This window comes from Symphalangus syndactylus, chromosome 9 (genome assembly GCF_028878055.3).
Source record: "Symphalangus syndactylus isolate Jambi chromosome 9, NHGRI_mSymSyn1-v2.1_pri, whole genome shotgun sequence".
In the NCBI taxonomy this organism is placed as follows: Eukaryota; Metazoa; Chordata; class Mammalia; order Primates; family Hylobatidae; genus Symphalangus; species Symphalangus syndactylus.
The window spans coordinates 5,039,504-5,052,361 of NC_072431.2; positions in this window are offsets into that span (position 1 = coordinate 5,039,504).

The following is a 12,858-nucleotide window of genomic DNA, read 5'->3' on the forward strand; positions in this document are numbered from 1 at the left end:
AAAATGCAACTGGACATTCGTAGCGCTAAGTGGGTAATAGTGGAAAAAAGAATATGTTCAAATATAAACTACACAGAAGCATTGTATGAAACTTCTTTCTGTTCTGTGCATTCAACTAACAGAGTTGAACCTTACTTTTGATTGAGCCGTTCTGAAACACTCTATCTGTAGAAACTGCAATTGGACATTCTGAGCGCTAAGAGGCCTATATTGGGAAAAAGAATGTCTACAAATAAAAACTACACAGAAGAATTGTGTGAAACTTCTTTCTGTTCTGTTTGTTCAACTAAAAGAGTTGAACCTTAGTTTTGATAGAGCCGTTCTGAAACACTCTTTCTGTAGAAAATGCAAGTGGAGATTCGGAGCGCTAAGAGGGTAATAGTGGAAAAAGGAATGTCTCCAAATATAAACTACACAGAATCATTCTGTGAAACTTCTTTCTGATCTGTGCATTCAGCTAACAGAGTTAAACCATACTTTTGATTGAGCAGATCTGAACACTCTTTCTGTAGAAAATGCAACTGGACATTTGGAGCCCTAAGAGAGTAGTAGTGGAAAAAGGAATATATTCAAATATAAACTACACAGAAGCATTCTGTGAAACTTCTTTCTGATCTGAGCATTCAGCTAACAGAGTTAAACCATACTTTTGATTGAGCAGTTTTGAAACACTCTGTCTGTAGAAAATGCAACTGGACATTCGTAGCGCTAAGTGGGTAATAGTGGAAAAAAGAATATGTTCAAATATAAACTACATAGAAGCATTGTATGAAACTTCTTTCTGTTCTGTGCATTCAACTAACAGAGTTGAACCTTAATTTTGATTGAGCCTTTCTGAAACACTCTTTCTGTAGAAACTGCAATTGGACATTCTGAGCGCTAAGAGGCCTCTATTGGGAAAAATAATATCTTCAAATAAAAACTACACAGAAGCATTGTGTGAAACTTATTTCTGATATGTTCATTAAGCTAACAGAGTTAAACCATACTTTTGATTGCGCAGTTCTGAACACTCTTTCTGTAGATAATGCAAGTGCACATTCGGAGCGCTAAGAGGGTAATAGTGGAAAAAGGAATATATTCAAATATAAACTACACAGTAGCATTCTGTGAAAATTCTTTCTGTTCTGTGCATTCAACTAACAGAGTTGACCCTTACTTTTGATTGAGCCGTTCTGAAACACTCTTTCTGTAGAAACTGCAATTGGACATGCTAAGCGCTAAGAGGCCTATATTGGGAAAAAGAATATCTTCAAATAAAAACTACACAGATGCATTCTGTGAAACTTTTTCCTGATCTGTAAATTCAGTTAACAGAGATAAAACATATTTTTGATTGAGCAGTTATGAAACACTCTTTCTGTAGAAAATGAAAGTGGAAATTCGGAGCGCTAAGAAGGTAATAGTGGAAAAAGGAATGTCTCCAAATATAAACTACACAGAATCATTCTGTGAAACTTCTTTCTGATCTGTGCATTCAGCTAACAGAGTTAAACCATACTTTTGATTGAGCAGATCTGAACACTCTTTCTGTAGAAAATGCAACTGGACATTTGGAGCGCTAAGAGAGTAGTAGTGGAAAAAGGAATATATTCATATATAAACTACACAGAAGCATTCTGTGAAACTTCTTTCTGATCTGAGCTTTCAGCTAACAGATTTAAACCATACTTTTGATTGAGCAGTTTTGAAACACTCTGTCTGTAGAAAATGCAACTGGACATTCGTAGCGCTAAGTGGGTAATAGTGGAAAAAAGAATATGTTCAAATATAAACTACACAGAAGCATTGTATGAAACTTCTTTCTGTTCTGTGCATTCAACTAACAGAGTTGAACCTTACTTTTGATTGAGCCTTTCTGAAACACTCTTTCTGTAGAAACTGCAATTGGACATTCTGAGCGCTAAGAGGCCTCTATTGGGAAAAATAATATCTTCAAATAAAAACTACACAGAAGCATTGTGTGAAACTTATTTCTGATATGTTCATTAAGCTAACAGAGTTAAACCATACTTTTGATTGCGCAGTTCTGAACACTCTTTCTGTAGAAAATGCAAGTGGACATTCGGAGCGCTAAGTGGGTAATAGTGGAAAAAGGAATATATTCAAATATAAACTGCACAGTAGCATTCTGTGAAAATTCTTTCTGTTCTGTGCATTCAACTAACAGAGTTGAACCTTACTTTTGATTGAGCCGTTCTGAAACACTCTTTCTGTAGAAACTGCAATTGGACATGCTAAGCGCTAAGAGGCCTACATTGGGAAAAAGAATATCTTCAAATAAAAACTACACAGATGCATTCTGTGAAACTTATTTCTGATCTGTAAATTCAGTTAACAGAGATAAAACATATTTTTGATTGAGCAGTTATGAAACACTCTTTTTGTAGAAAATGCAAGTGGAGATTCGGAGCGCTAAGAGGGTAATAGTGGAAAAATTAATGTCTTCAAATATAAACTACACAGAATCATTCGGTGAAACTTCTTTCTGATCTGTGCATTCAGCTAACAGAGTTAAACCATACTTTTGATTGAGCAGATCTGAACACTCTTTCTGTAGAAAATGCAACTGGACATTTGGAGCGCTAAGAGCGTAGTAGTGGAAAAAGGAATATATTCAAATATAAACTACACAGAAGCATTCTGTGAAACTTCTTTCTGATCTGAGCATTCAGCTAACAGAGTTAAACCATACTTTTGATTGAGCAGTTTTGAAACACTCTGTCTGTAGAAAATGCATCTGAACATTCGTAGCGCTAAGTGGGTAATAGTGGAAAAAAGAATATGTTCAAATATAAACTACACAGAAGCATTGTATGAAACTACTTTCTGTTCTGTGCATTCAACTAACAGAGTTGAACCTTACTTTTGATTGAGCCGTTCTGAAACACTCCTTCTGTAGAAACTGCAATTGGACATTCTGAGCGCTAAGAGGCCTATATTGGGAAAAAGAATGTCTACAAATAAAAACTACACAGAAGAATTGTGTGAAACTTCTTTTTGTTCTGTTTGTTCAACTAAAAGAGTTGAACCTTAGTTTTGATTGAGCCGTTCTGAAACACTCTTTCTGTAGAAAATGCAAGTGGAGATTCGGAGCGCTAAGAAGGTAATAGTGGAAAAAGGAATGTCTCCAAATATAAACTACACAGAATCATTCTGTGAAACATCTTTCTGATCTGTGCATTCAGCTAACAGAGTTAAACCATACTTTTGATTGAGCAGATCTGAACACTCTTTCTGTAGAAAATGCAACTGGACATTTGGAGCGCTAAGAGAGTAGTAGTGGAAAAAGGAATATATTCAAATATAAACTACACAGAAGCATTCTGTGAAACTTCTTTCTGATCTGAGCATTCAGCTAACAGAGTTAAACCATACTTTTGATTGAGCAGTTTTGAAACACTCTGTCTGTAGAAAATGCAACTGGACATTCGTAGCGCTAAGTGGGTAATATTGGAAAAAAGAATATGTTCAAATATAAACTACACAGAAGCATTGTATGAAACTTCTTTCTGTTCTGTGCATTCAACTAACAGAGTTGAACCTTACTTTTGATTGAGCCTTTCTGAAACACTCTTTCTGTAGAAACTGCAATTGGGAATTCTGAGCGCTAAGAGGCCTCTATTGGGAAAAATAATATCTTCAAATAAAAACTACACAGAAGCATTGTGTGAAACTTATTTCTGATATGTTCATTAAGCTAACAGAGTTAAACCATACTTTTGATTGCGCAGTTCTGAACACTCTTTCTGTAGAAAATGCAAGTGGACATTCGGAGCGCTAAGAGGGTAATAGTGGAAAAAGGAATATATTCAAATATAAACTGCACAGTAGCATTCTGTGAAAATTCTTTCTGTTCTGTGCATTCAACTAACAGAGTTGAACCTTACTTTTGATTGAGCCGTTCTGAAACACTCTTTCTGTAGAAACTGCAATTGGACATGCTAAGCGCTAAGAGGCCTACATTGGGAAAAAGAATATCTTCAAATAAAAACTACACAGATGCATTCTGTGAAACTTATTTCTGATCTGTAAATTCAGTTAACAGAGATAAAACATATTTTTGATTGAGCAGTTATGAAACACTCTTTTTGTAGAAAATGCAAGTGGAGATTCGGAGCGCTAAGAGGGTAATAGTGGAAAAAGGAATGTCTTCAAATATAAACTACACAGAATCATTCGGTGAAACTTCTTTCTGATCTGTGCATTCAGCTAACAGAGTTAAACCATACTTTTGATTGAGCAGATCTGAACACTCTTTCTGTAGAAAATGCAACTGGACATTTGGAGCGCTAAGAGCGTAGTAGTGGAAAAAGGAATATATTCAAATATAAACTACACAGAAGCATTCTGTGAAACTTCTTTCTGATCTGAGCATTCAGCTAACAGAGTTAAACCATACTTTTGATTGAGCAGTTTTGAAACACTCTGTCTGTAGAAAATGCAACTGGACATTCGTAGCGCTAAGTGGGTAATAGTGGAAAAAAGAATATGTTCAAATATAAACTACACAGAAGCATTGTATGAAACTTCTTTCTGTTCTGTGCATTCAACTAACAGAGTTGAACCTTACTTTTGATTGAGCCGTTCTGAAACACTCCTTCTGTAGAAACTGCAATTGGACATTCTGAGCGCTAAGAGGCCTATATTGGGAAAAAGAATGTCTACAAATAAAAACTACACAGAAGAATTGTGTGAAACTTCTTTTTGTTCTGTTTGTTCAACTAAAAGAGTTGAACCTTAATTTTGATTGAGCCGTTCTGAAACACTCTTTCTGTAGAAAATGCAAGTGGAGATTCGGAGCGCTAAGAGGGTAATAGTGGAAAAAGGAATGTCTCCAAATATAAACTACACAGAATCATTCGGTGAAACATCTTTCTGATCTGTGCATTCAGCTAACAGAGTTAAACCATACTTTTGATTGAGCAGATCTGAACACTCTTTCTGTAGAAAATGCAACTGGACATTTGGAGCGCTAAGAGAGTAGTAGTGGAAAAAGGAATATATTCAAATATAAACTACACAGAAGCATTCTGTGAAACTTCTTTCTGATCTGAGGATTCAGCTAACAGAGTTAAACCATACTTTTGATTGAGCAGTTTTGAAACACTCTGTCTGTAGAAAATGCAACTGGACATTCGTAGCGCTAAGTGGGTAATATTGGAAAAAAGAATATGTTCAAATATAAACTACACAGAAGCATTGTATGAAACTTCTTTCTGTTCTGTGCATTCAACTAACAGAGTTGAACCTTACTTTTGATTGAGCCTTTCTGAAACACTCTTTCTGTAGAAACTGCAATTGGGAATTCTGAGCGCTAAGAGGCCTCTATTGGGAAAAATAATATCTTCAAATAAAAACTACACAGAAGCATTGTGTGAAACTTATTTCTGATATGTTCATTAAGCTAACAGAGTTAAACTATACTTTTGATTGCGCAATTCTGAACACTCTTTCTGTAGAAAATGCAAGTGGACATTCGGAGCGCTAAGACGGTAGTAGTGGAAAAAGGAATATATTCAAATATAAACTACACAGTAGCATTCTGTGAAAATTCTTTCTGTTCTGTGCATTCAACTAACAGAGTTGAACCTTACTTTTGATTGAGCCGTTCTAAAACACTCTTTCTGTAGAAACTGCAATTGGACATGCTAAGCGCTAAGAGGCATACATTGGGAAAAAGAATATCTTCAAATAAAAACTACACAGATGCATTCTGTGAAACTTATTTCCGATCTGTAAATTCAGTTAACAGAGATAAAACATATTTTTGATTGAGCAGTTATGAAACAGTCTTTTTGTAGAAAATGCAAGTGGAGATTCGGAGCGCTAAGAGGGTAATAGTGGAAAAAGGAATGTCTTCAAATATAAACTACACAGAATCATTCGGTGAAACTACTTTCTGATCTGTGCATTCAGCTAACAGAGTTAAACCATACTTTTGATTGAGCAGATCTGAACACTCTTTCTGTAGAAAATGCAACTGGACATTTGGAGCGCTAAGAGCGTAGTAGTTGAAAAAGGAATATATTCAAATATAAACTACACAGAAGCATTCTGTGAAACTTCTTTCTGATCTGAGCATTCAGCTAACAGAGTTAAACCATACTTTTGATTGAGCAGTTTTGAAACACTCTGTCTGTAGAAAATGCAACTGGACTTTCGTAGCTCTAAGTGGGTAATAGTGGAAAAAAGAATATGTTCAAATATACACTACACAGAAGCATTGTATGAAACTACTTTCTGTTCTGTGCATTCAACTAACAGAGTTGAACCTTACTTTTGATTGAGCCGTTCTGAAACACTCTTTCTGTAGAAACTGCAATTGGACATTCTGAGCGCTAGGAGGCCTATATTAGGAAAGAGAATGTCTACAAATAAAAACTACACAGAACAATTGTGTGAAACTTCTTTCTGTTCTGTTTGTTCAACTAAAAGAGTTGAACCTTAGTTTTGATTGAGCCGTTCTGAAACACTCTTTCTGTAGAAAATGCAATTGGAGATTCGGAGCGCTAAGAGGGTAATAGTGGAAAAAGGAATGTCTCCAAATATAAACTACACAGAATCATTCTGTGAAACTTCTTTCTGATCTGTGCATTCAGCTAACAGAGTTAAACCATACTTTTGATTGAGCAGATCTGAACACTCTTTCTGTAGAAAATGCAACTGGACATTTGGAGCGCTAAGAGAGTAGTAGTGGAAAAAGGAATATATTCAAATATAAACTACACAGAAGCATTCTGTGAAACTTCTTTCTGATCTGTGCATTCAGCTAACAGAGTTAAACCATACTTTTGATTGAGCAGTATTGAAACGCTCTGTCTGTAGAAAATGCAACTGGACATTCGTAGCGCTAAGTGGGTAATAGTGGAAAAAAGAATATGTTCAAATATAAACTACACAGAAGCATTGTATGAAACTTCTTTCTGTTCTGTGCATTCAACTAACAGAGTTGAACCTTACTTTTGATTGAGCCTTTCTGAAACACTCTTTCTGTAGAAACTGCAATTGGACATTCTGAGCGCTAAGAGGCCTATATTGGGAAAAATAATATCTTCAAATAAAAACTACACAGAAGCATTGTGTGAAACGTATTTCTGATATGTTCCTTAAGCTAACAGAGTTAAACCATACTTTTGATTGCGCAGTTCTGAACACTCTTTCTGTAGAAAATGCAAGTGGACATTCGGAGCGCTAAGAAGGTAATAGTGGAAAAAGGAATATATTCAAATATAAACTACACAGTAGCATTCTGTGAAAATTCTTTCTGTTCTGTGCATTCAACTAACAGAGTTGTACCTTACTTTTGATTGAGCCGTTCTGAAACAATCTTTCTGGAGAAACTGCAATTGGACATACTAAGCGCTAAGAGGCCTACATTGGGAAAAAAATATCTTCAAATAAAAACTACACAGATGCATTCTGTGAAACTTATTTCTGATCTGTAAATTCAGTTAACAGAGATAAAACATATTTTTGATTGAGCAGTTATGAAACACTCTTTTTGTAGAAAATGCAAGTGGAGATTCGGAGCGCTAAGAGGGTAATAGTGGAAAAAGGAATGTCTTCAAATATAAACTACACAGAATCATTCGGTGAAACTTCTTTCTGATCTGTGCATTCAGCTAATAGAGTTAAACCATACTTTTGATTGAGCAGATCTGAACACTCTTTCTGTAGAAAATGCAACTGGACATTTGGAGCGCTAAGAGCGTAGTAGTGGAAAAAGGAATATATTCAAATATAAACTACACAGAAGCATTCTGTGAAACTTCTTTCTGATCTGAGCATTCAGCTAACAGAGTTAAACCATACTTTTGATTGAGCAGTTTTGAAACACTCTGTCTGTAGAACATGCAACTGGACATTCGTAGCGCTAAGTGGGTAATAGTGGAAAAAAGAATATGTTCAAATATAAACTACACAGAAGCATTGTATGAAACTTCTTTCTGTTCTGTGCATTCAACTAACAGAGTTGAACCTTACTTTTGATTGAGCCGTTCTGAAACACTCTTTCTGTAGAAACTGCAATTGGGCATTCTGAGCGCTAAGAGGCCTCTATTGGGAAAAATAATATCTTCAAATAAAAACTAAACAGAAGCATTGTGTGAAACTTATTTCTGATATGTTCATTAAGCTAACAGAGTTAAACTATACTTTTGATTGCGCAGTTCTGAACACTCTTTCTGTAGAAAATGCAAGTGGACATTCGGAGCGCTAAGAGGGTAGTAGTGGAAAAAGGAATATATTCAAATATAAACTACACAGTAGCATTCTGTGAAAATTCTTTCTGTTCTGTGCATTCAACTAACAGTGTTGAACCTTACTTTTGATTGAGCCGTTCTGAAACACTCTTTCTGTAGAAACTGCAATTGGACATGCTAAGCGCTAAGAGGCCTACATTGGGAAAAAGAATATCTTCAAATAAAAACTACACAGATGCATTCTGTGAAACTTATTTCTGATCTGTAAATTCAGTTAACAGAGATAAAACATATTTTTGATTGAGCAGTTATGAAACAGTCTTTTTGTAGAAAATGCAAGTGGAGATTCGGAGCGCTAAGATGGTAATAGTGGAAAAAGGAATGTCTTCAAATATAGACTACACAGAATCATTCGGTGAAACTACTTTCTGATCTGTGCATTCAGCTAACAGAGTTAAACCATACTTTTGATTGAGCAGATCTGAACACTCTTTCTGTAGAAAATGCAACTGGACATTTGGAGCGCTAAGAGCGTAGTAGTTGAAAAAGCAATATATTCAAATATAAACTACACAGAAGCATTCTGTGAAACTACTTTCTGATCTGAGCATTCAGCTAACAGAGTTAAACCATACTTTTGATTGAGCAGTTTTGAAACACTCTGTCTGTAGAAAATGCAACTGGACTTTCGTAGCTCTAAGTGGGTAATAGTGGAAAAAAGAATATGTTCAAATATACACTACACAGAAGCATTGTATGAAACTACTTTCTGTTCTGTGCATTCAACTAACAGAGTTGAACCTTACTTTTGATTGAGCCGTTCTGAAACACTCTTTCTGTAGAAACTGCAATTGGACATTCTGAGCGCTAGGAGGCCTATATTGGGAAAGAGAATGTCTACAAATAAAAACTACACAGAAGAATTGTGTGAAACTTCTTTCTGTTCTGTTTGTTCAACTAAAAGTGTTGAACCTTAGTTTTGATTGAGCCGTTCTGAAACACTCTTTCTGTAGAAAATGCAATTGGAGATTCGGAGCGCTAAGAGGGTAATAGTGGAAAAAGGAATGTCTCCAAATATAAACTACACAGAATCATTCTGTGAAACTTCTTTCTGATCTGTGCATTCAGCTAACAGAGTTAAACCATACTTTTGATTGAGCAGATCTGAACACTCTTTCTGTAGAAAATGCAACTGGACATTTGGAGCGCTAAGAGAGTAGTAGTGGAAAAAGGAATATATTCAAATATAAACTACACAGAAGCATTCTGTGAAACTTCTTTCTGATCTGAGCATTCAGCTAACAGAGTTAAACCATACTTTTGATTGAGCAGTTTTGAAACACTCTGTCTGTAGAACATGCAACTGGACATTCGTAGCGCTAAGTGGGTAATAGTGGAAAAAAGAATATGTTCAAATATAAACTACACAGAAGCATTGTATGAAACTTCTTTCTGTTCTGTGCATTCAACTAACAGAGTTGAACCTTACTTTTGATTGAGCCGTTCTGAAACACTCTTTCTGTAGAAACTGCAATTGGACATTCTGAGCGCTAAGAGGCCTATATTGGGAAAAGAATGTCTACAAATAAAAACTACACAGAAGAATTGTGTGAAACATCTTTCTGTTCTGTTTGTTCAACTAAAAGAGTTGAACCTTAGTTTTGATTGAGCCGTTCTGAAACACTCTTTCTGTAGAAAATGCAATTGGAGATTCGGAGCGCTAAGAGGGTAATAGTGGAAAAAGGAATGTCTCCAAATATAAACTACACAGAATCATTCTGTGAAACTTCTTTCTGATCTGTGCATTCAGCTAACAGAGTTAAACCATACTTTTGATTGAGCAGATCTGAACACTCTTTCTGTAGAAAATGCAACTGGACATTTGGAGCGCTAAGAGAGTAGTAGTGGAAAAAGGAATATATTCAAATATAAACTACACAGAAGCATTCTGTGAAACTTCTTCTGATCTGTGCATTCAGCTAACAGAGTTAAACCATACTTTTGATTGAGCAGTATTGAAACGCTCTGTCTGTAGAAAATGCAACTGGACATTCGTAGCGCTAAGTGGGTAATAGTGGAAAAAAGAATATGTTCAAATATAAACTACACAGAAGCATTGTATGAAACTTCTTTCTGTTCTGTGCATTCAACTAACAGAGTTGAACCTTACTTTTGATTGAGCCTTTCTGAAACACTCTTTCTGTAGAAACTGCAATTGGACATTCTGAGCGCTAAGAGGCCTTTATTGGGAAAAATAATATCTTCAAATAAAAACTACACAGAAGCATTGTGTGAAACGTATTTCTGATATGTTCCTTAAGCTAACAGAGTTAAACCATACTTTTGATTGCGCAGTTCTGAACACTCTTTCTGTAGAAAATGCAAGTGGACATTCGGAGCGCTAAGAGGGTAATAGTGGAAAAAGGAATATATTCAAATATAAACTACACAGTAGCATTCTGTGAAAATTCTTTCTGTTCTGTGCATTCAACTAACAGAGTTGAACCTTACTTTTGATTGAGCCGTTCTGAAACAATCTTTCTGGAGAAACTGCAATTGGACATGCTAAGCGCTAAGAGGCCTACATTGGGAAAAAGAATATCTTCAAATAAAAACTACACAGATGCATTCTGTGAAACTTATTTCTGATTTGTAAATTCAGTTAACAGAGATAAAACATATTTTTGATTGAGCAGTTATGAAACACTCTTTTTGTAGAAAATGCAAGTGGAGTTTCGGAGCGCTAAGAGGGTAATAGTGGAAAAAGGAATGTCTTCAAATATAAACTACACAGAATCATTCGGTGAAACTTCTTTCTGATCTGTGCATTCAGCTAATAGAGTTAAACCATACTTTTGATTGAGCAGATCTGAACACTCTTTCTGTAGAAAATGCAACTGGACATTTGGAGCGCTAAGAGCGTAGTAGTGGAAAAAGGAATATATTCAAATATAAACTACAAAGAAGCATTCTGTGAAACTTCTTTCTGATCTGAGCATTCAGCTAACAGAGTTAAACAATACTTTTGATTGAGCAGTTTTGAAACACTCTGTCTGTAGAACATGCAACTGGACATTCGTAGCGCTAAGTGGGTAATAGTGGAAAAAAGAATATGTTCAAATATAAACTACACAGAAGCATTGTATGAAACTTCTTTCTGTTCTGTGCATTCAACTAACAGAGTTGAACCTTACTTTTGATTGAGCCGTTCTGAAACACTCTTTCTGTAGAAACTGCAATTGGACATTCTGAGCGCTAAGAGGCCTATATTGGGAAAAGAATGTCTACAAATAAAAACTACACAGAAGAATTGTGTGAAACTTCTTTCTGTTCTGTTTGTTCAACTAAAAGAGTTGAACCTTAGTTTTGATTGAGCCGTTCTGAAACACTCTTTCTGTAGAAAATGCAAGTGGAGATTCGGAGCGCTAAGAGGGTAATAGTGGAAAAAGGAATGTCTCCAAATATAAACTACACAGAATCATTCTGTGAAACTTCTTTCTGATCTGTGCATTCAGCTAACAGAGTTAAACCATACTTTTGATTGAGCAGATCTGAACACTCTTTCTGTAGAAAATGCAACTGGACATTTGGAGCGCTAAGAGAGTAGTAGTGGAAAAAGGAATATATTCAAATATAAACTACACAGAAGCATTCTGTGAAACTTCTTTCTGATCTGAGCATTCAGCTAACAGAGTTAAACCATACTTTTGATTGAGCAGTTTTGAAACACTCTGTCTGTAGAACATGCAACTGGACATTCGTAGCGCTAAGTGGGTAATAGTGGAAAAAAGAATATGTTCAAATATAAACTACACAGAAGCATTGTATGAAACTTCTTTCTGTTCTGTGCATTCAACTAACAGAGTTGAACCTTACTTTTGATTGAGCCGTTCTGAAACACTCTTTCTGTAGAAACTGCAATTGGACATTCTGAGCGCTAAGAGGCCTATATTGGGAAAAGAATGTCTACAAATAAAAACTACACAGAAGAATTGTGTGAAACATCTTTCTGTTCTGTTTGTTCAACTAAAAGAGTTGAACCTTAGTTTTGATTGAGCCGTTCTGAAACACTCTTTCTGTAGAAAATGCAATTGGAGATTCGGAGCGCTAAGAGGGTAATAGTGGAAAAAGGAATGTCTCCAAATATAAACTACACAGAATCATTCTGTGAAACTTCTTTCTGATCTGTGCATTCAGCTAACAGAGTTAAACCATACTTTTGATTGAGCAGATCTGAACACTCTTTCTGTAGAAAATGCAACTGGACATTTGGAGCGCTAAGAGAGTAGTAGTGGAAAAAGGAATATATTCAAATATAAACTACACAGAAGCATTCTGTGAAACTTCTTCTGATCTGTGCATTCAGCTAACAGAGTTAAACCATACTTTTGATTGAGCAGTATTGAAACGCTCTGTCTGTAGAAAATGCAACTGGACATTCGTAGCGCTAAGTGGGTAATAGTGGAAAAAAGAATATGTTCAAATATAAACTACACAGAAGCATTGTATGAAACTTCTTTCTGTTCTGTGCATTCAACTAACAGAGTTGAACCTTACTTTTGATTGAGCCTTTCTGAAACACTCTTTCTGTAGAAACTGCAATTGGACATTCTGAGCGCTAAGAGGCCTTTATTGGGAAAAATAATATCTTCAA